The sequence below is a fragment of the Dendrobium catenatum genome, unplaced genomic scaffold (assembly GCF_001605985.2).
Source record: "Dendrobium catenatum unplaced genomic scaffold, ASM160598v2 fragScaff_scaffold_925, whole genome shotgun sequence".
Classification (NCBI taxonomy): Eukaryota; Viridiplantae; Streptophyta; class Magnoliopsida; order Asparagales; family Orchidaceae; genus Dendrobium; species Dendrobium catenatum.
In genome coordinates, this window is record NW_021319387.1 from 216,189 (window position 1) to 228,753 (window position 12,565).

Genomic DNA, 12,565 nt, shown 5'->3' on the forward strand with positions numbered 1-12,565 from the left:
TGTCTCTTACCGACTACGGTCCTTCCGACCTCCATCACCAAAATGACCCTTCCAACCAAATAAACATGTCTATGTTGATTATTGTAACTCCCACAATGTAATGCGATCTATATGACGTACATTTGTAACATCAAGCCAAGTCCTGCTCCATAAGAAGGGCCTCATTTGTAATCGACTGCAAATACTAGTGGATTCAACTAACTGGGCCAGGCCCCGTAGTTTTTCCCCTTTTTCAGGGGTTTTCCGTGTAAAAATTATGGTGTCTCTTATAAATGCTACACCCTCTCACTTATCTGATTGTGTGTTGGATATTTGTACAATGTTAAGATGTTAAACTATATATTTCTCTATCATCGTGAATATTTCAGGACACAACAGTTTGGCGCCGTCTGTGGGAACGTGATTTCCGACTAGGGGGCAATTTTTGCTCCAACCTCAAAAGGTTGTTCATATCAACTTCTTGACTTCAACTATTGCTGCATCAATTTCATGGGAATTAGATCAAGATTGGGGGGCAATTTTGACTCACACTGTGGTAAAAAAGATCCCTCCAATACTTTCAACATCAAGATGATATTTTAGGAAAATACTAGCAAATGCAAGGATACTTCTGATCAATAATAAGCTTCATACAGTCCCCTAATGGACTTCTCCTCCTTGGGCAAGTTCTTGATCTTGACCTCAAAAAGGCAGTAATGGTCTAAAGATAGACCCTTCTTTACCTTTGACTCGGGATACACACGACGTTCGCCCCCTCCCAATCAAAGAAAAATAAATCCTAGGGGGATTCGATTTGACCTCTTCCATACAGGTTAACGTTGTCGAGCAATGCTCTGACATACAACATTGGATAGGTCTTACATCCTTGGTGGATTCTCTCGACCTCTTCCACACAGGTTAATGTCATCGAGCAAAGGCTTTGACATACAACCTCGGATAGGTCCTACATCTTTGGTGGATTCTCTCGACCTATTCCATACAGGTTAACGTCATTGAGTAAATGCTCTAACATACAACCTCGGATAGGTCTTATATCCTTGGTGGATTTTCTCAACTTCTTCCATACATGTTAATGTCATTGAGCAAGGCTCTGACATCCAACCTTTGATAGGTCTTACATCCTTGGTGGATTCTATCAACCTCTTCGACATAGGTTAACATCATCGAGCAAAGGCTTTGACATACAACCTCGGATAGGTCTTACATCCATGGTGGATTCTCTCGACCTATTCCATACAGGTTAACGACATCGAGTAAAGGCTCTAACATACAACCTCGGATAGGTCTTATATCCTTGGTTGATTTTCTCGATTTCTTTCATACAGGTTAATGTCATCGAGCAAGGCTCTGACATTCAACCTTGTATAGATCTTACATCCTTGGTAGATTCTATCAACCTCTTCCACATAGGTTAATATTATCGAGCAAAGGCTCTAACATACAACCTCGGATAGGTCTTACATCATTGGTGGATTCTCTCAACCTCTTCCACACAGGTTCACATCATCGAGAAAGGCTCTAGCATACAACCTTAGATTGGTCTTACATCCTCGGTAGATTCTCTGGATCTCTTCCATATATGTTCATGTCATCGAGCGAGGCTCTGACATATAACCTTATATAGGTCATATATCTTTGATGGATTCTTTCGACCTCATTCATAAAGGTTAACGTTATTGAGCAAATGTTCTAACATACAACATCGGATAGGTCATACATCATTGGTAGATTCTTTTAACCTCTTTCATATAGGTTGACATCACTAAAATATTGTTGGACTTTCATCGGTCTCCTACCCATCGTTGAACTTTTATCAGTTTTCTGCCCATTGTCAGACTTCAACCCGATGTCGGACTTCTGCCTTTCATCAGACTACTACCCGTCATCAGACTTCTGCCTGTTAATAGACTTTCGTCGGTCTTCTACCTAATGCTTTACTTCTACTTGACATCAAAATTCTGCCCATCGATTGACTTTCATCGGTCTTCTACCTGATGCTTTACTTCTACTAGACGTCGAAATTCTGCCCGTCGTCTGACTTCCTCCCGTCGATGGACTTTCGTCGGTCTTTTACCCGATGCTTTACTTCAACTCGACGTCGGACTTCTGCCCGTCATCGGACTACTACCCGTCGTCGGACTTCTGCCCATCGATGGACTTTCGTTGGTCTTCTACTCGAAGTCGAACTTCTGCCCAACACCGGACTCCTTCTTGTCGTTGAACTTTTGTCAGTTTTATGCCCGTCGTCAGACTTCTACCCGTCGATGGACTATCGTCGATTTTCTACTGGACGTATGACTTCTACCCGTCGTCGGACTCCTGTCCATCGATGGACTTTTGTCGGTCTTCTACTCGATGTTGAACTTCTGCCCAACTCCGGACTCGTGCCCATCGTTGAACTTTCGTCGGGTTTATGCCCGTCATCAGACTTTTGCCCGTCGTTAGATGTTGGTCGGACTTCAACTCATCTCCATACTCTGCCCGTTGCCAGACTTTTACTAGTCTCTAGACGTTCGTCGAACTTCTACCCGACATTGTACTTCTGCCCGTCGTCAAACTACTACCCGTCTTCAGACTTCTTCCCGTCGATGGACTTTCGTCGGTCTTCTACCTGACGCAGTACTTCTACCCGACGTCGGACTACTACCTATTATCGGACTTCTGCCCGTCGGTAGACTTTCATCAATCTTCTACCCGACGTCAGACTTCTACCTGCCATCGGACTACTACCCGTCGTCAGACTTCTGCCGTCAACGGACTCTCGTCGTATTTCTATCCGACACTGAATTTCTACTCGTCGTCAAACTTCTGTCTGTCTATGGATTTTCATCAGACTTCTATCTGTTGCCAAACTTCTTCCCGCCGTCAGAATAATACCAGTCGTCGGACTTATGCCCGTCATTGGACTTCTACCCGACGCCAATTTTTTGCATGTTAATAGTCTTTTCAACCTCCCTCCTTACAACGGTCTCTTCGACCTCCTTCGCCAACCGACTACAGATGTTAATCCTCTTCGTCGTGGAATCTCCCGAAGAAGAATGGTCACCCGACATGCCCTCTATATAGGGAGGGGCCCTGCAGTCGGATAAGGGATGCCACCTATCCAAAAGTAGGGAAAAGCTCCCGTATAGGAAGAGAGTAGAAGGGAGAAGGGCGGAAGGGAAGTGCAATTTTTTTCATATCCTAAGGGGAATATTTATAGCATGGAAGGAGAGGGAAGTTATAAAAGAAATGGGCGGTTTAAAAAAAAATAAAAAGTTGCCTCTTTGTTTAGAGTCGGTCGTGGTTAAAAGAAAAAAAAAAGGGATCGGTTAAAAAAAAAAAAAGACAAAAACAATTAGTGCAGCGGGTCCTCGCACATTATAACCGGTAAAAAAAAAAATAATATTTTTGCTGTCGGTTATTATAACCGGCTCTGCATAGAGCGGCGTGACTATTGGCCACGCACAGTGGCGGCAGCCTAGCAGGCCACCTTCGGGATATTATAGCTTATTAATGTATGATTGTATGTTATGGCTTAATACTTCCATTCCTGCCATGTCATTCTCTACGTTCTTGTGTGGATGCTTATTTGTATAAATGCGGAAAAGCTAGCACGTACATTTCTTTTATTTATTCTGTATGTCAAGTGACTATTATTCTAAAATGGGTTTCCTTCAACAAAGACAAGTGCTTATTGATTTTACCGGTGAAAAATGTGGCATGATTTTCTAACTAAATTTTGGAATTAAATTTCATTTATTTATAGCAAATGTACATTTTCAATTAAACCTTGTTTTTGTCAGTTAAATTCATAAAGCATCCCTGACGCTGGCTTCATTTAAAGGAGCTTATTACTGCTAAGGTACCATACGTAGCTTTGATGTTCTAGACAGGAGGAAAATTCTAAACAAGATCGCCGCCTTTTGACCATGTGCACTAGACTCAAATTTGGCATTTTAAAACTGTTCGAGATCTCTACGCCCAAGACCGGAATTATTTTTTAGTTGCAAATCACATAAAAATTTTCTCAAAAGCTGGAACGCATATTTTTCGGACTACTAGAGCTTCCACGTCCGAAAAATAGGGGGGCAACCAGTACTTTCTCAAAAAATTATCTTGATCAGGCACAAATCTCGATGCAATATCAAGTTGGAAACTTCAAGACTTAAATCTGGTATCATCTGAACTCCGATTTCAACAATCTTACAGTCAAACTGAGCGTCTGGAAAATACGAACTCAACGGCAGCAAATTTGACTCAATCCGAGCCCAAATGAGTCCAATTCAAGGACCTGAAGCGCTGTTGGAAAGTTCATATCTTAATTTGTGTTACCAAATGGTCTCCAAATTTGACGAGCTTATAGTCAAATCGAGCGGCTCGACGAGACAAATTCAACGAGCCCAAGATCGCCAAATTCCAACATCATTAAGACCTTCAATTGTCTGACGAACATTCCACAATCAAGGGATTCAACATCGGCCGTCATCCAACCACTCTCCATTTACCCTTGATCTTTCACCTATTTACGGGACATGTCACTCTAGAAATCTATAAATAGACCACTCATTTCTCTTGAAAGGGGGGACCGGAGCAAGAAGAGAAGAGAAGGAAGAAGCTCCTCCTAGACCACCGTCGGAGTTTCGTCGAACCACTGCCGGACCTTCGCTAGACCACCACCTGAGGCCCTCAACTCCGCCGAACCACCGCTTGACACCGTTGCTCCGCCGAACCACTACATGAGGCCCTCGCCTTTGTCAGACCACCACTTGAGGCCCTCACATCCGCCGGACCACCGCCTGACGTCGTTGCTCTGCCGGACCACCAACTTGAGACCCTCACCTCCGCCGGACCACCACCTGATGTAGTCGCTCCGTCGGACCACCACCTGAGGCCCTTGCTTTGCCGGACCACCACTTCAGGCCCTGTGCTCTATCAGAACATCACCTGAGGCCCAAACTTCCGCCGTACCACTACTTCAGGCCTTGAGCTCCACCGAGCCACCACTTGATGCCCAGAGTTCTCCCAAAATACTTCTGAGCTCCATCACCAGGCAACGATCTTTCTGACCCCTGTCTTCTGCTGACTACAATCCTTCCGACCTCCAACACCTACTATGGTCCATCCGACCTCCATCACCCCGTCTCCTGCCGACTACGGCCCATCCGACCTCTGTCGCCTACAATGATCCTTCCGAACTCCATCACCAAACAACAATCTTTCTGACACCGATCTGTTGCCGATTACACTCCTTCCGACCTACATTGCCAGACAACGATCTTTCTGACCTCTGTCTCTTACCGACTACGGTCCTTCCGACCTCCATCACCAACAATGGCCCTTCCAACCAAATAAAAATGTCTATGTTGATTATTGTAACTCCCACCATGTAATGCGGTCTATATGACGTACATTTGTAACATCAAGCCAAGTCCTTCTCCATAAGAAGGGCCTCATTTGTAATCGTGTGCAAATACTTGTGGATTCAACTAACTGAGCCAGACCCCATGGTTTTTCCCCCTTTTCAGGGGTTTTCCTCGTAAAACTCTGGTGTCTCTTATGAATGCTACACCCTCTCTCTTATCTGATTGTGTGATGGATCTTCATACAATGCTAAGACGTTAAACTATATATTTCTCTACCACCGCGAATATTCCAAGACACAACAGTTTGGCGCCGTCTATGGGAACGTGATTCCCGACTAGGGGGCAATTTTTGCTCCAACCTCAAAAGGTTGTTCATATCAACTTCTTGACTTCAACTATTGCTTCATCAATTTCATGGGAAATAGATCAGGATTGGGGGGCAACTTTGACTCACACTGTGGTCAAGAAGATCCCTCCAATGCTTTCAACATCAAGATGATATTTTAGAAAAATACCAGCAAATGCAAAGATACTTCCGATCAATAATAAGCTTCATACAGTCCCCTACTGGACTTCTACTTTTTGGGCAAGGTCTTGATCTCGACCTCAAAAAGACAGTAATGGTCTAAAGATAGACACTTCTTTACCTTTGATTCGGGATACACACGGCGTTCGCCCCCTCCCAATCAAAGAAAAATCAATCCCAAGGGGATTTGATTTGACCTCTTCTACACAGGTTAACATTGTCGAGCAATGATCTAACATACAACATTGGATAGGCCTTACATCATTGGTGGATTCTCTCGACCTCTTCCACACATGTTAACGTCATCGAGCAAAGGCTCTGACATACAACCTCGGATACGTCCTACATCTTTGGTGGATTCTCTCGACCTCTTACATATAGGTTAACGTCATCGAGTAAAAGCTCTGACATACAACCTCTGATTTGTCTTATATCCTTGGTGAATTTTCTCAACTTTTTCCATACAGGTTAATGTCATCGAGCAAGGCTTTGACATCCAACCTTGGATAGGTCTTACATCATTGGTGGATTCTATCAACCTCTTTGACATAGTTTAACGTCATCGAGCAAAGGCTTTGACATACAACCTCAGATAGGTCTTACATCCTTGGTGGATTCTCTCGACCTATTCTATACAGGTTAATGACATCGAGTAAAGGCTTTGATATACAATCTCGGATAGGTCTTATATCCTTGGTTGATTTTCTTGACTTCTTTCATACAGATTAATGTCATCGAGCAAGGCTCTGACATTCAACCTTGCATAGGTCTTACATCCTTGGTGGATTCTATCAACCTCTTCCACATAGGTTAACGTCATCGAGCAAAGGCTCTGACATACAACCTCGGATAGGTCTTACATCCTTGGTAGATTCTCTCGACTACTTCCATACAGGTTCACGTCATTGAGAAGGGCTATAGCATACAACCTTAGATTGGTCTTACATCCTCGGTAGATTCTCTGGACCTCTTCTATATATGTTCATGTCATCGAGCGGGGCTCTGACATATAACCTTGGATAGGTCATATATCTTTGATGGATTCTTTCGACCTCATTCATAAAGGTTAACGTCATTGAGCAAAGACTCTTACATACAATATCGGATAGATCATACATCATTGGTAGATTCTTTTAACATCTTTCATATAGGTTGACATCACCAAAATATTGTTCGACTTTCATCGGTCTTCTACCCGAGGCCGTACTTCTACCCAACGTAGGACTCCTACCCATCGTTGAACTTCTATCAATTTTCTGCTCATTGTCAGACTTCAACCCGATGTCGAACTTCTGCCTGTCATCAGACTACTACCCGTCATCAAACTTTTGCCCGTCAATGGACTTTCGTCGGTCTTCTACCTGATGCTTTACTTCTACTCGACATCAAAATTCTGCCTGTCGATTGACTTTCATCGGTATTCTACCTGATGCATTACTTCTACTAGACGTCGAAATTCTGTCCATTGTCTGATTTTTGCCCGTAGTCGGACTTCCTCCCGTCGATGGACTTTCGTCGGTCTTTTACCCGATGCTTTACTTCTACTCGACGTCGGACTTCTACCTGTCATCGGACTACTACCCGTCATCGGAGTTTTGCCCATCGATGGACTTTCGTTGGTCTTCTACTCGATGTCGAACTTCTGCCCAACACTTGACTCCTGCCTGTCGTTGAACTTTCATCAGTTTTATGCCCGTCGTCAGACTTCTGTCCGTCAATGGACTATCGTCGGTCTTCTACTAGACGTCTGACTTCTACCCGTCGTCGGACTTCTGCCCATCGATGGACTTTTGTCAGTCTTCTACTCGATGTTGAACTTCTGCCCAACACCGGACTCCTGCCCATCGTTGAACTTTCGTCGAGTTTATGCCCGTCATCAGACTTTTACCCATCGCTGGATGTTGGTCGGACTTCAACTCGACTCCATACTCTGCCCGTTGCCAGACTTTTACCAGTCTCCGGAAGTTCGTCGGACTTCTACCCGACGTTGTACTTCTGCCCGTCGTCAAACTACTACCCGTCTTCGGATTTCTTCCCGTCGATGGACTTTCGTCGGTCTTCTATATGACGCAGTACTTCTACCCAACGTCGGACTACTACCTATCGTCGGACTTCTGCTCGTCGGTAGACTTTCATCAGTCTTCTACCCGACAACCGTACTTCTACTCGACGTCGAACTTCTGCCTGCCGTCAGACTACTACCCGTCGTCGGACTTCTGCCGTCAACGAACTCTCGTCGGATTTCTACCCGACACTGAATTTCTTTCCGTCATCGAACTTCTATCTGTCAATGGATTTTCATCAGACTTCTATATGTCGCCAGACTTCTGCCCGTCGTCAGACTAATACCAGTCGTCGGACTTATGCCCGTCATCGGACTTCCACCCGATGCCAATTTTTTGCCTGTTAACAGTCTTTTCAACCTCCCTCCTTACAATGGTCTCTTCGACCTCCTTCGCCAACCGACTACAGCTATTAATCCTCTTCGCCGTGGAATCTCCCGAAGAAGAATGGTCACCCGACATGCCCTCTATATAGGGAGGGGCTCTTCAGTCGGATAAGGGATGCCACCTATCCAAAAGCAGGGGAAAGCTCCCGTATAGGAAGAGGGTAGAAGGGAGAAGGGCGGAACCTCTTTCTTGCAGGCCCTGGGCCTAAACAAGGGATGCCGCCTGTTCAGGGCCCGAGGGGAAGGCCTCAAATGAAAGAAAGGAGGAGAAAGAGAAGTGCAAATTTTTTCATACCCTAAGGGGGATACTTATATCAAGGAGAGGGAAGTTATAAAAGAAATGGGCGGTTTATAAATTGGTGACGCCCACGATTTCAAAAAAAAAAAAAAAATTGCCTCTTTGTTTAGAGTCGGTCGTGGTTTAAAAAAAAAAAAAAGATCGGTTAAAAAAAATTAGTGCAGCGGGTCCTCGCACATTAAAACCGGTAAAAAAAAATGATATTTTTGCTGCGGTTATTATAACCGGCTCTGCAAAGAGCGGGGTGACTTTTGGCCACGCACAGCGGCAGCCTGGCAGGCCACCTTCGGGATATTATAGCTTATTAATGTATGTTATGGCTTAATACTTCAATTCCTGCCATGTCATTCTCTACGTTCTTGTGGATGCTTATCTATACTATCTATACTACTATTATAAAAGCCGCTTGAATTTCCTTCCATATCAAATCTTAGCCATTCATCTTATTACTTCTAAAATTATCTTGTCCATTCATTATATTATAAATAATTAATAAATTTAAAAATATCATCTAATTATGTAAATTAATTCCCTTAAATACACCTAATAAAATAGTTATAAAAATTATTTTAGCTCACGCGAGTTTCTACACTCCACGACACTTCGTATATTTCTCTTCCGTTTCCACTCTTCATAGTCGGTTTTTCTTCCAACAATAGCTCGCTCTTCATCTTCCCCTCAGGTTCGCATCCTTTCGGTTATACCCCTTCGTCATAAAGTATTGCTCTTTGTCTTCTTCTTGCTCATTCATTACCCTTCATTTCACATCCTATCGGTTACCATGTTCGCTGCTCTTCATATACCAAAGCAGCTTGTGATTCTGCTATTAAACAATCTTGGTTGTGGCTTTTTTTAATCTGCGTGCAATTTCAGTATACTCGCCACCCTACCGGAAGAAGAAAAATGTCCTCTTCTTTAGCTAAAAACTTTCTCCCGGAGGCTGGGAGGATCTTGATGGCGATGTGAGGGAAGCTGAGAGGATATTGAAGAAGATGAGATGCTTCCACCTCATGAGATTGTGGCGAGGGCTGTTTCCAAGGAGTTTCCTTTGACCACTTTCTCGATGCTGGAAGGAGTCGGGACAAGGGCGGAACCACTACTAGCTTAGGGGGCAATTTGCCCCCTCAAAATTGAAGCTGGTTCCGCCCCTGTTGGGAGGACGCTCAAGGGTACTTAGATGCTTAAATCTTTTTTCATTATTTAATAACTTTTTATTTTGAAGAGCTGCACTATGCTTTTCCTGGTTTGTTGTATCCTTTTATTTTCCATTCAGATTCTGCAATAAACATTTTTTTTTAGTCATTTTGAAATCATTTTACTTCATTATGGTGCGAGAACTCTATCCAGAATTCTGAATGCTGCCTACCTATCGACTGCTCAACCATTTTTTGGCCTCCTGTGTTTATCACTTTGCTTGTGGCTGAATTAGAGGCTAGCTGAGCGTAATAGTACGATATCCTTAATATATATGATCATAAACTTTTTGCATATTGTAATCTTGTTGAGGGCAAATATGGCCAATGCATATGTTTATCATGATTTACATCCCTACAAGCTTATATAAGTTGTTTGTTCTCTTTGTTATTTTCATTTGATTTCTCCAGTTGATTATCATGCCTCATATGCTTGCTTATTACTTATGTTTTGTCCTTGAACGCAAAATAGCTCAAGGACAACCCATCAATTTCATACCAATATCACAAAATAATGCACTATAACTTTGCAATTTTAAGTGCTGGGCTTAAAAAGACAAAATAAAGAATGCTATTTATGCTATTTCTGAGTCGCAAAGCATAGCACATATAATGTATTCTATTTTTTTGTTGACATTTTTGTTATTTTTTATTGCTTTGTTTCAGATTTCTTAGCTTAAGGGCTTCGGCATGAGTTATTTTAAAATAGGTCTATAATTTTCTTTTCATTTAGGATTATACCACTCTGCCAGCTGAGTGAAAACCAGTTGATTTCAACTGATGAGTCTTTACTGCTGATGCTAATGAGTGGTTAACAAAAAAAAAAAAAAAAAAAAAACGAGAGTTTGAAGATGATTATATATTAGTGATTGGTGATGAAGAGCTGGCATGTTATAAGAGTTAAGTTTTGTTTGGGACGGATTTCTTATTGATTTTCAATGCAATTTTTTAGTAAAAAAATTAACATATTTTGTATCAAAAAACTACTTCAAAAAGCATTAAGAAAGCCGTACCAAACATAGTTTTAGTGCTCATTAAAAAAAGCTATATTCTAGATCTTGCTTGAGAGTGAAATAAAAAAGAATTTTTATCTAGGCTCAAAGCCATGCATATGAACAGGAAAATGATAAGCAGGAATAAGATCGGGATTTAGGTTAAGATAATAACGGAGGCCAAACAATTTTAGTTTATTAATTTTTTTGTTTAATATGAAATTTGTAAAATAGGTGAAACTTCAATCGTGATAATTTTATTATAATAGTTTATTTTTCAATTTTATCGTCTTGCATTATTTTTTATGTATATTAAAATAATTTTTGTTACGTCCTAAAATATTCACAACGATAGAGAAATATAAATTTTTGTATGTCAAGTGACTATTATTCTAAAATGGGTTTCCTTCAACAAAGACAAGTGCTTATTGATTTTCTAAATAAATTTTGGAATTAAATTTCATTTATTTATAGCAAATGTACATTTTCAATTAAACCTTGTTTTTGTCAGTTAAATTCATAAAGCATCCCTGACGCTGGCTTCATTTAAAGGAGCTTATTACTGCTAAGGTACCATATAATAAGTGTAGCTTTGATGTTCTAGACGGGAGGAAAATTCTAAATAAGATTGCCGCCTTTTTGACCATGCGCACTAGACTCAAATTTGGCATTTTAAAACTGTTCGAGATCTCTACGCCCAAGACTAGAATTATTTTTTAGTTGCAAATCACATAAAAATTTTCTCAAAAGTTGGAACGCATATTATTCGGACTACTAGAGCTTCTACGTCCGAAAATAGGGGGGCAACTGATATTTTCTCAAAAAAATTATCTTGATCAGGCACAAATCTCGATGCAAAATCAAGTTGGAAACTTCAAGACTTAAATCTATTATCATCTGAACTCCAATTTCAGCAATCTTACAGTCAAACTGAGCGTCTAGAAAATACGAACTCAACGGCAGCAAATTTAACTCAATCCGAGCCCAAATGAGTCCAATTCAAGGACCTGAAGCGCTGTTGGAAAGTTCGTATCTTAATTTGTGTTACCAAATGGTCTCCAAATTTGACGAGCTTATAGTCAAATCGAGCGGCTTGACGAGACAAATTCAACGAGCCCAAGATCGCCAAATTCCAACATCATTAAGACCTTCAATTGTCTGACGAACAGTCCACAATCAAGGGATTCAACATCGGCCGTCATCCAACCACTCTCCATTTACTCTTGATCTTTCACCTATTTACGGAACATGTCGCTCTAGAAATCTATAAATATATCACTCATATCTCTTGAAAAGGGGGACCGGAGCAAGAAGAGAAGAAGAGAAAAGAAGGAAGAAGCTCCTCGACCACCGTCGGAGTTTCGCCGAATCTTCGCCGGACCTTCGCCAGACCACCACCTGAGGCCCTCCCCTTTGCCAAACCAGCACTTGAGGCCCTCACCTCCGCCGAACCACCGCTTGACACCGTTGCTCCGCCGAACCACCACATGAGGCCCTCACCTTTGTCAGACCACCACTTGAGGCCCTCACCTCCGCCGGACCACTGCCTAACGTCGTTGCTCTGCCGGACCACCAATTGAGACCCTCACCTCCGCCGGACCACCACCTGAGGCCCTTGCCTTTGCCGGACCACCACTTGAGGCCCTGTGCTCCACCAGAACATCACCTGAGGCCCAAACTTCCGCCGTACCACTACTTCAGGCCTTGAGCTCCACCAGGCCACCACTTGATGCCCAGAGTTCTCCTAGAATACTTCCGAGCT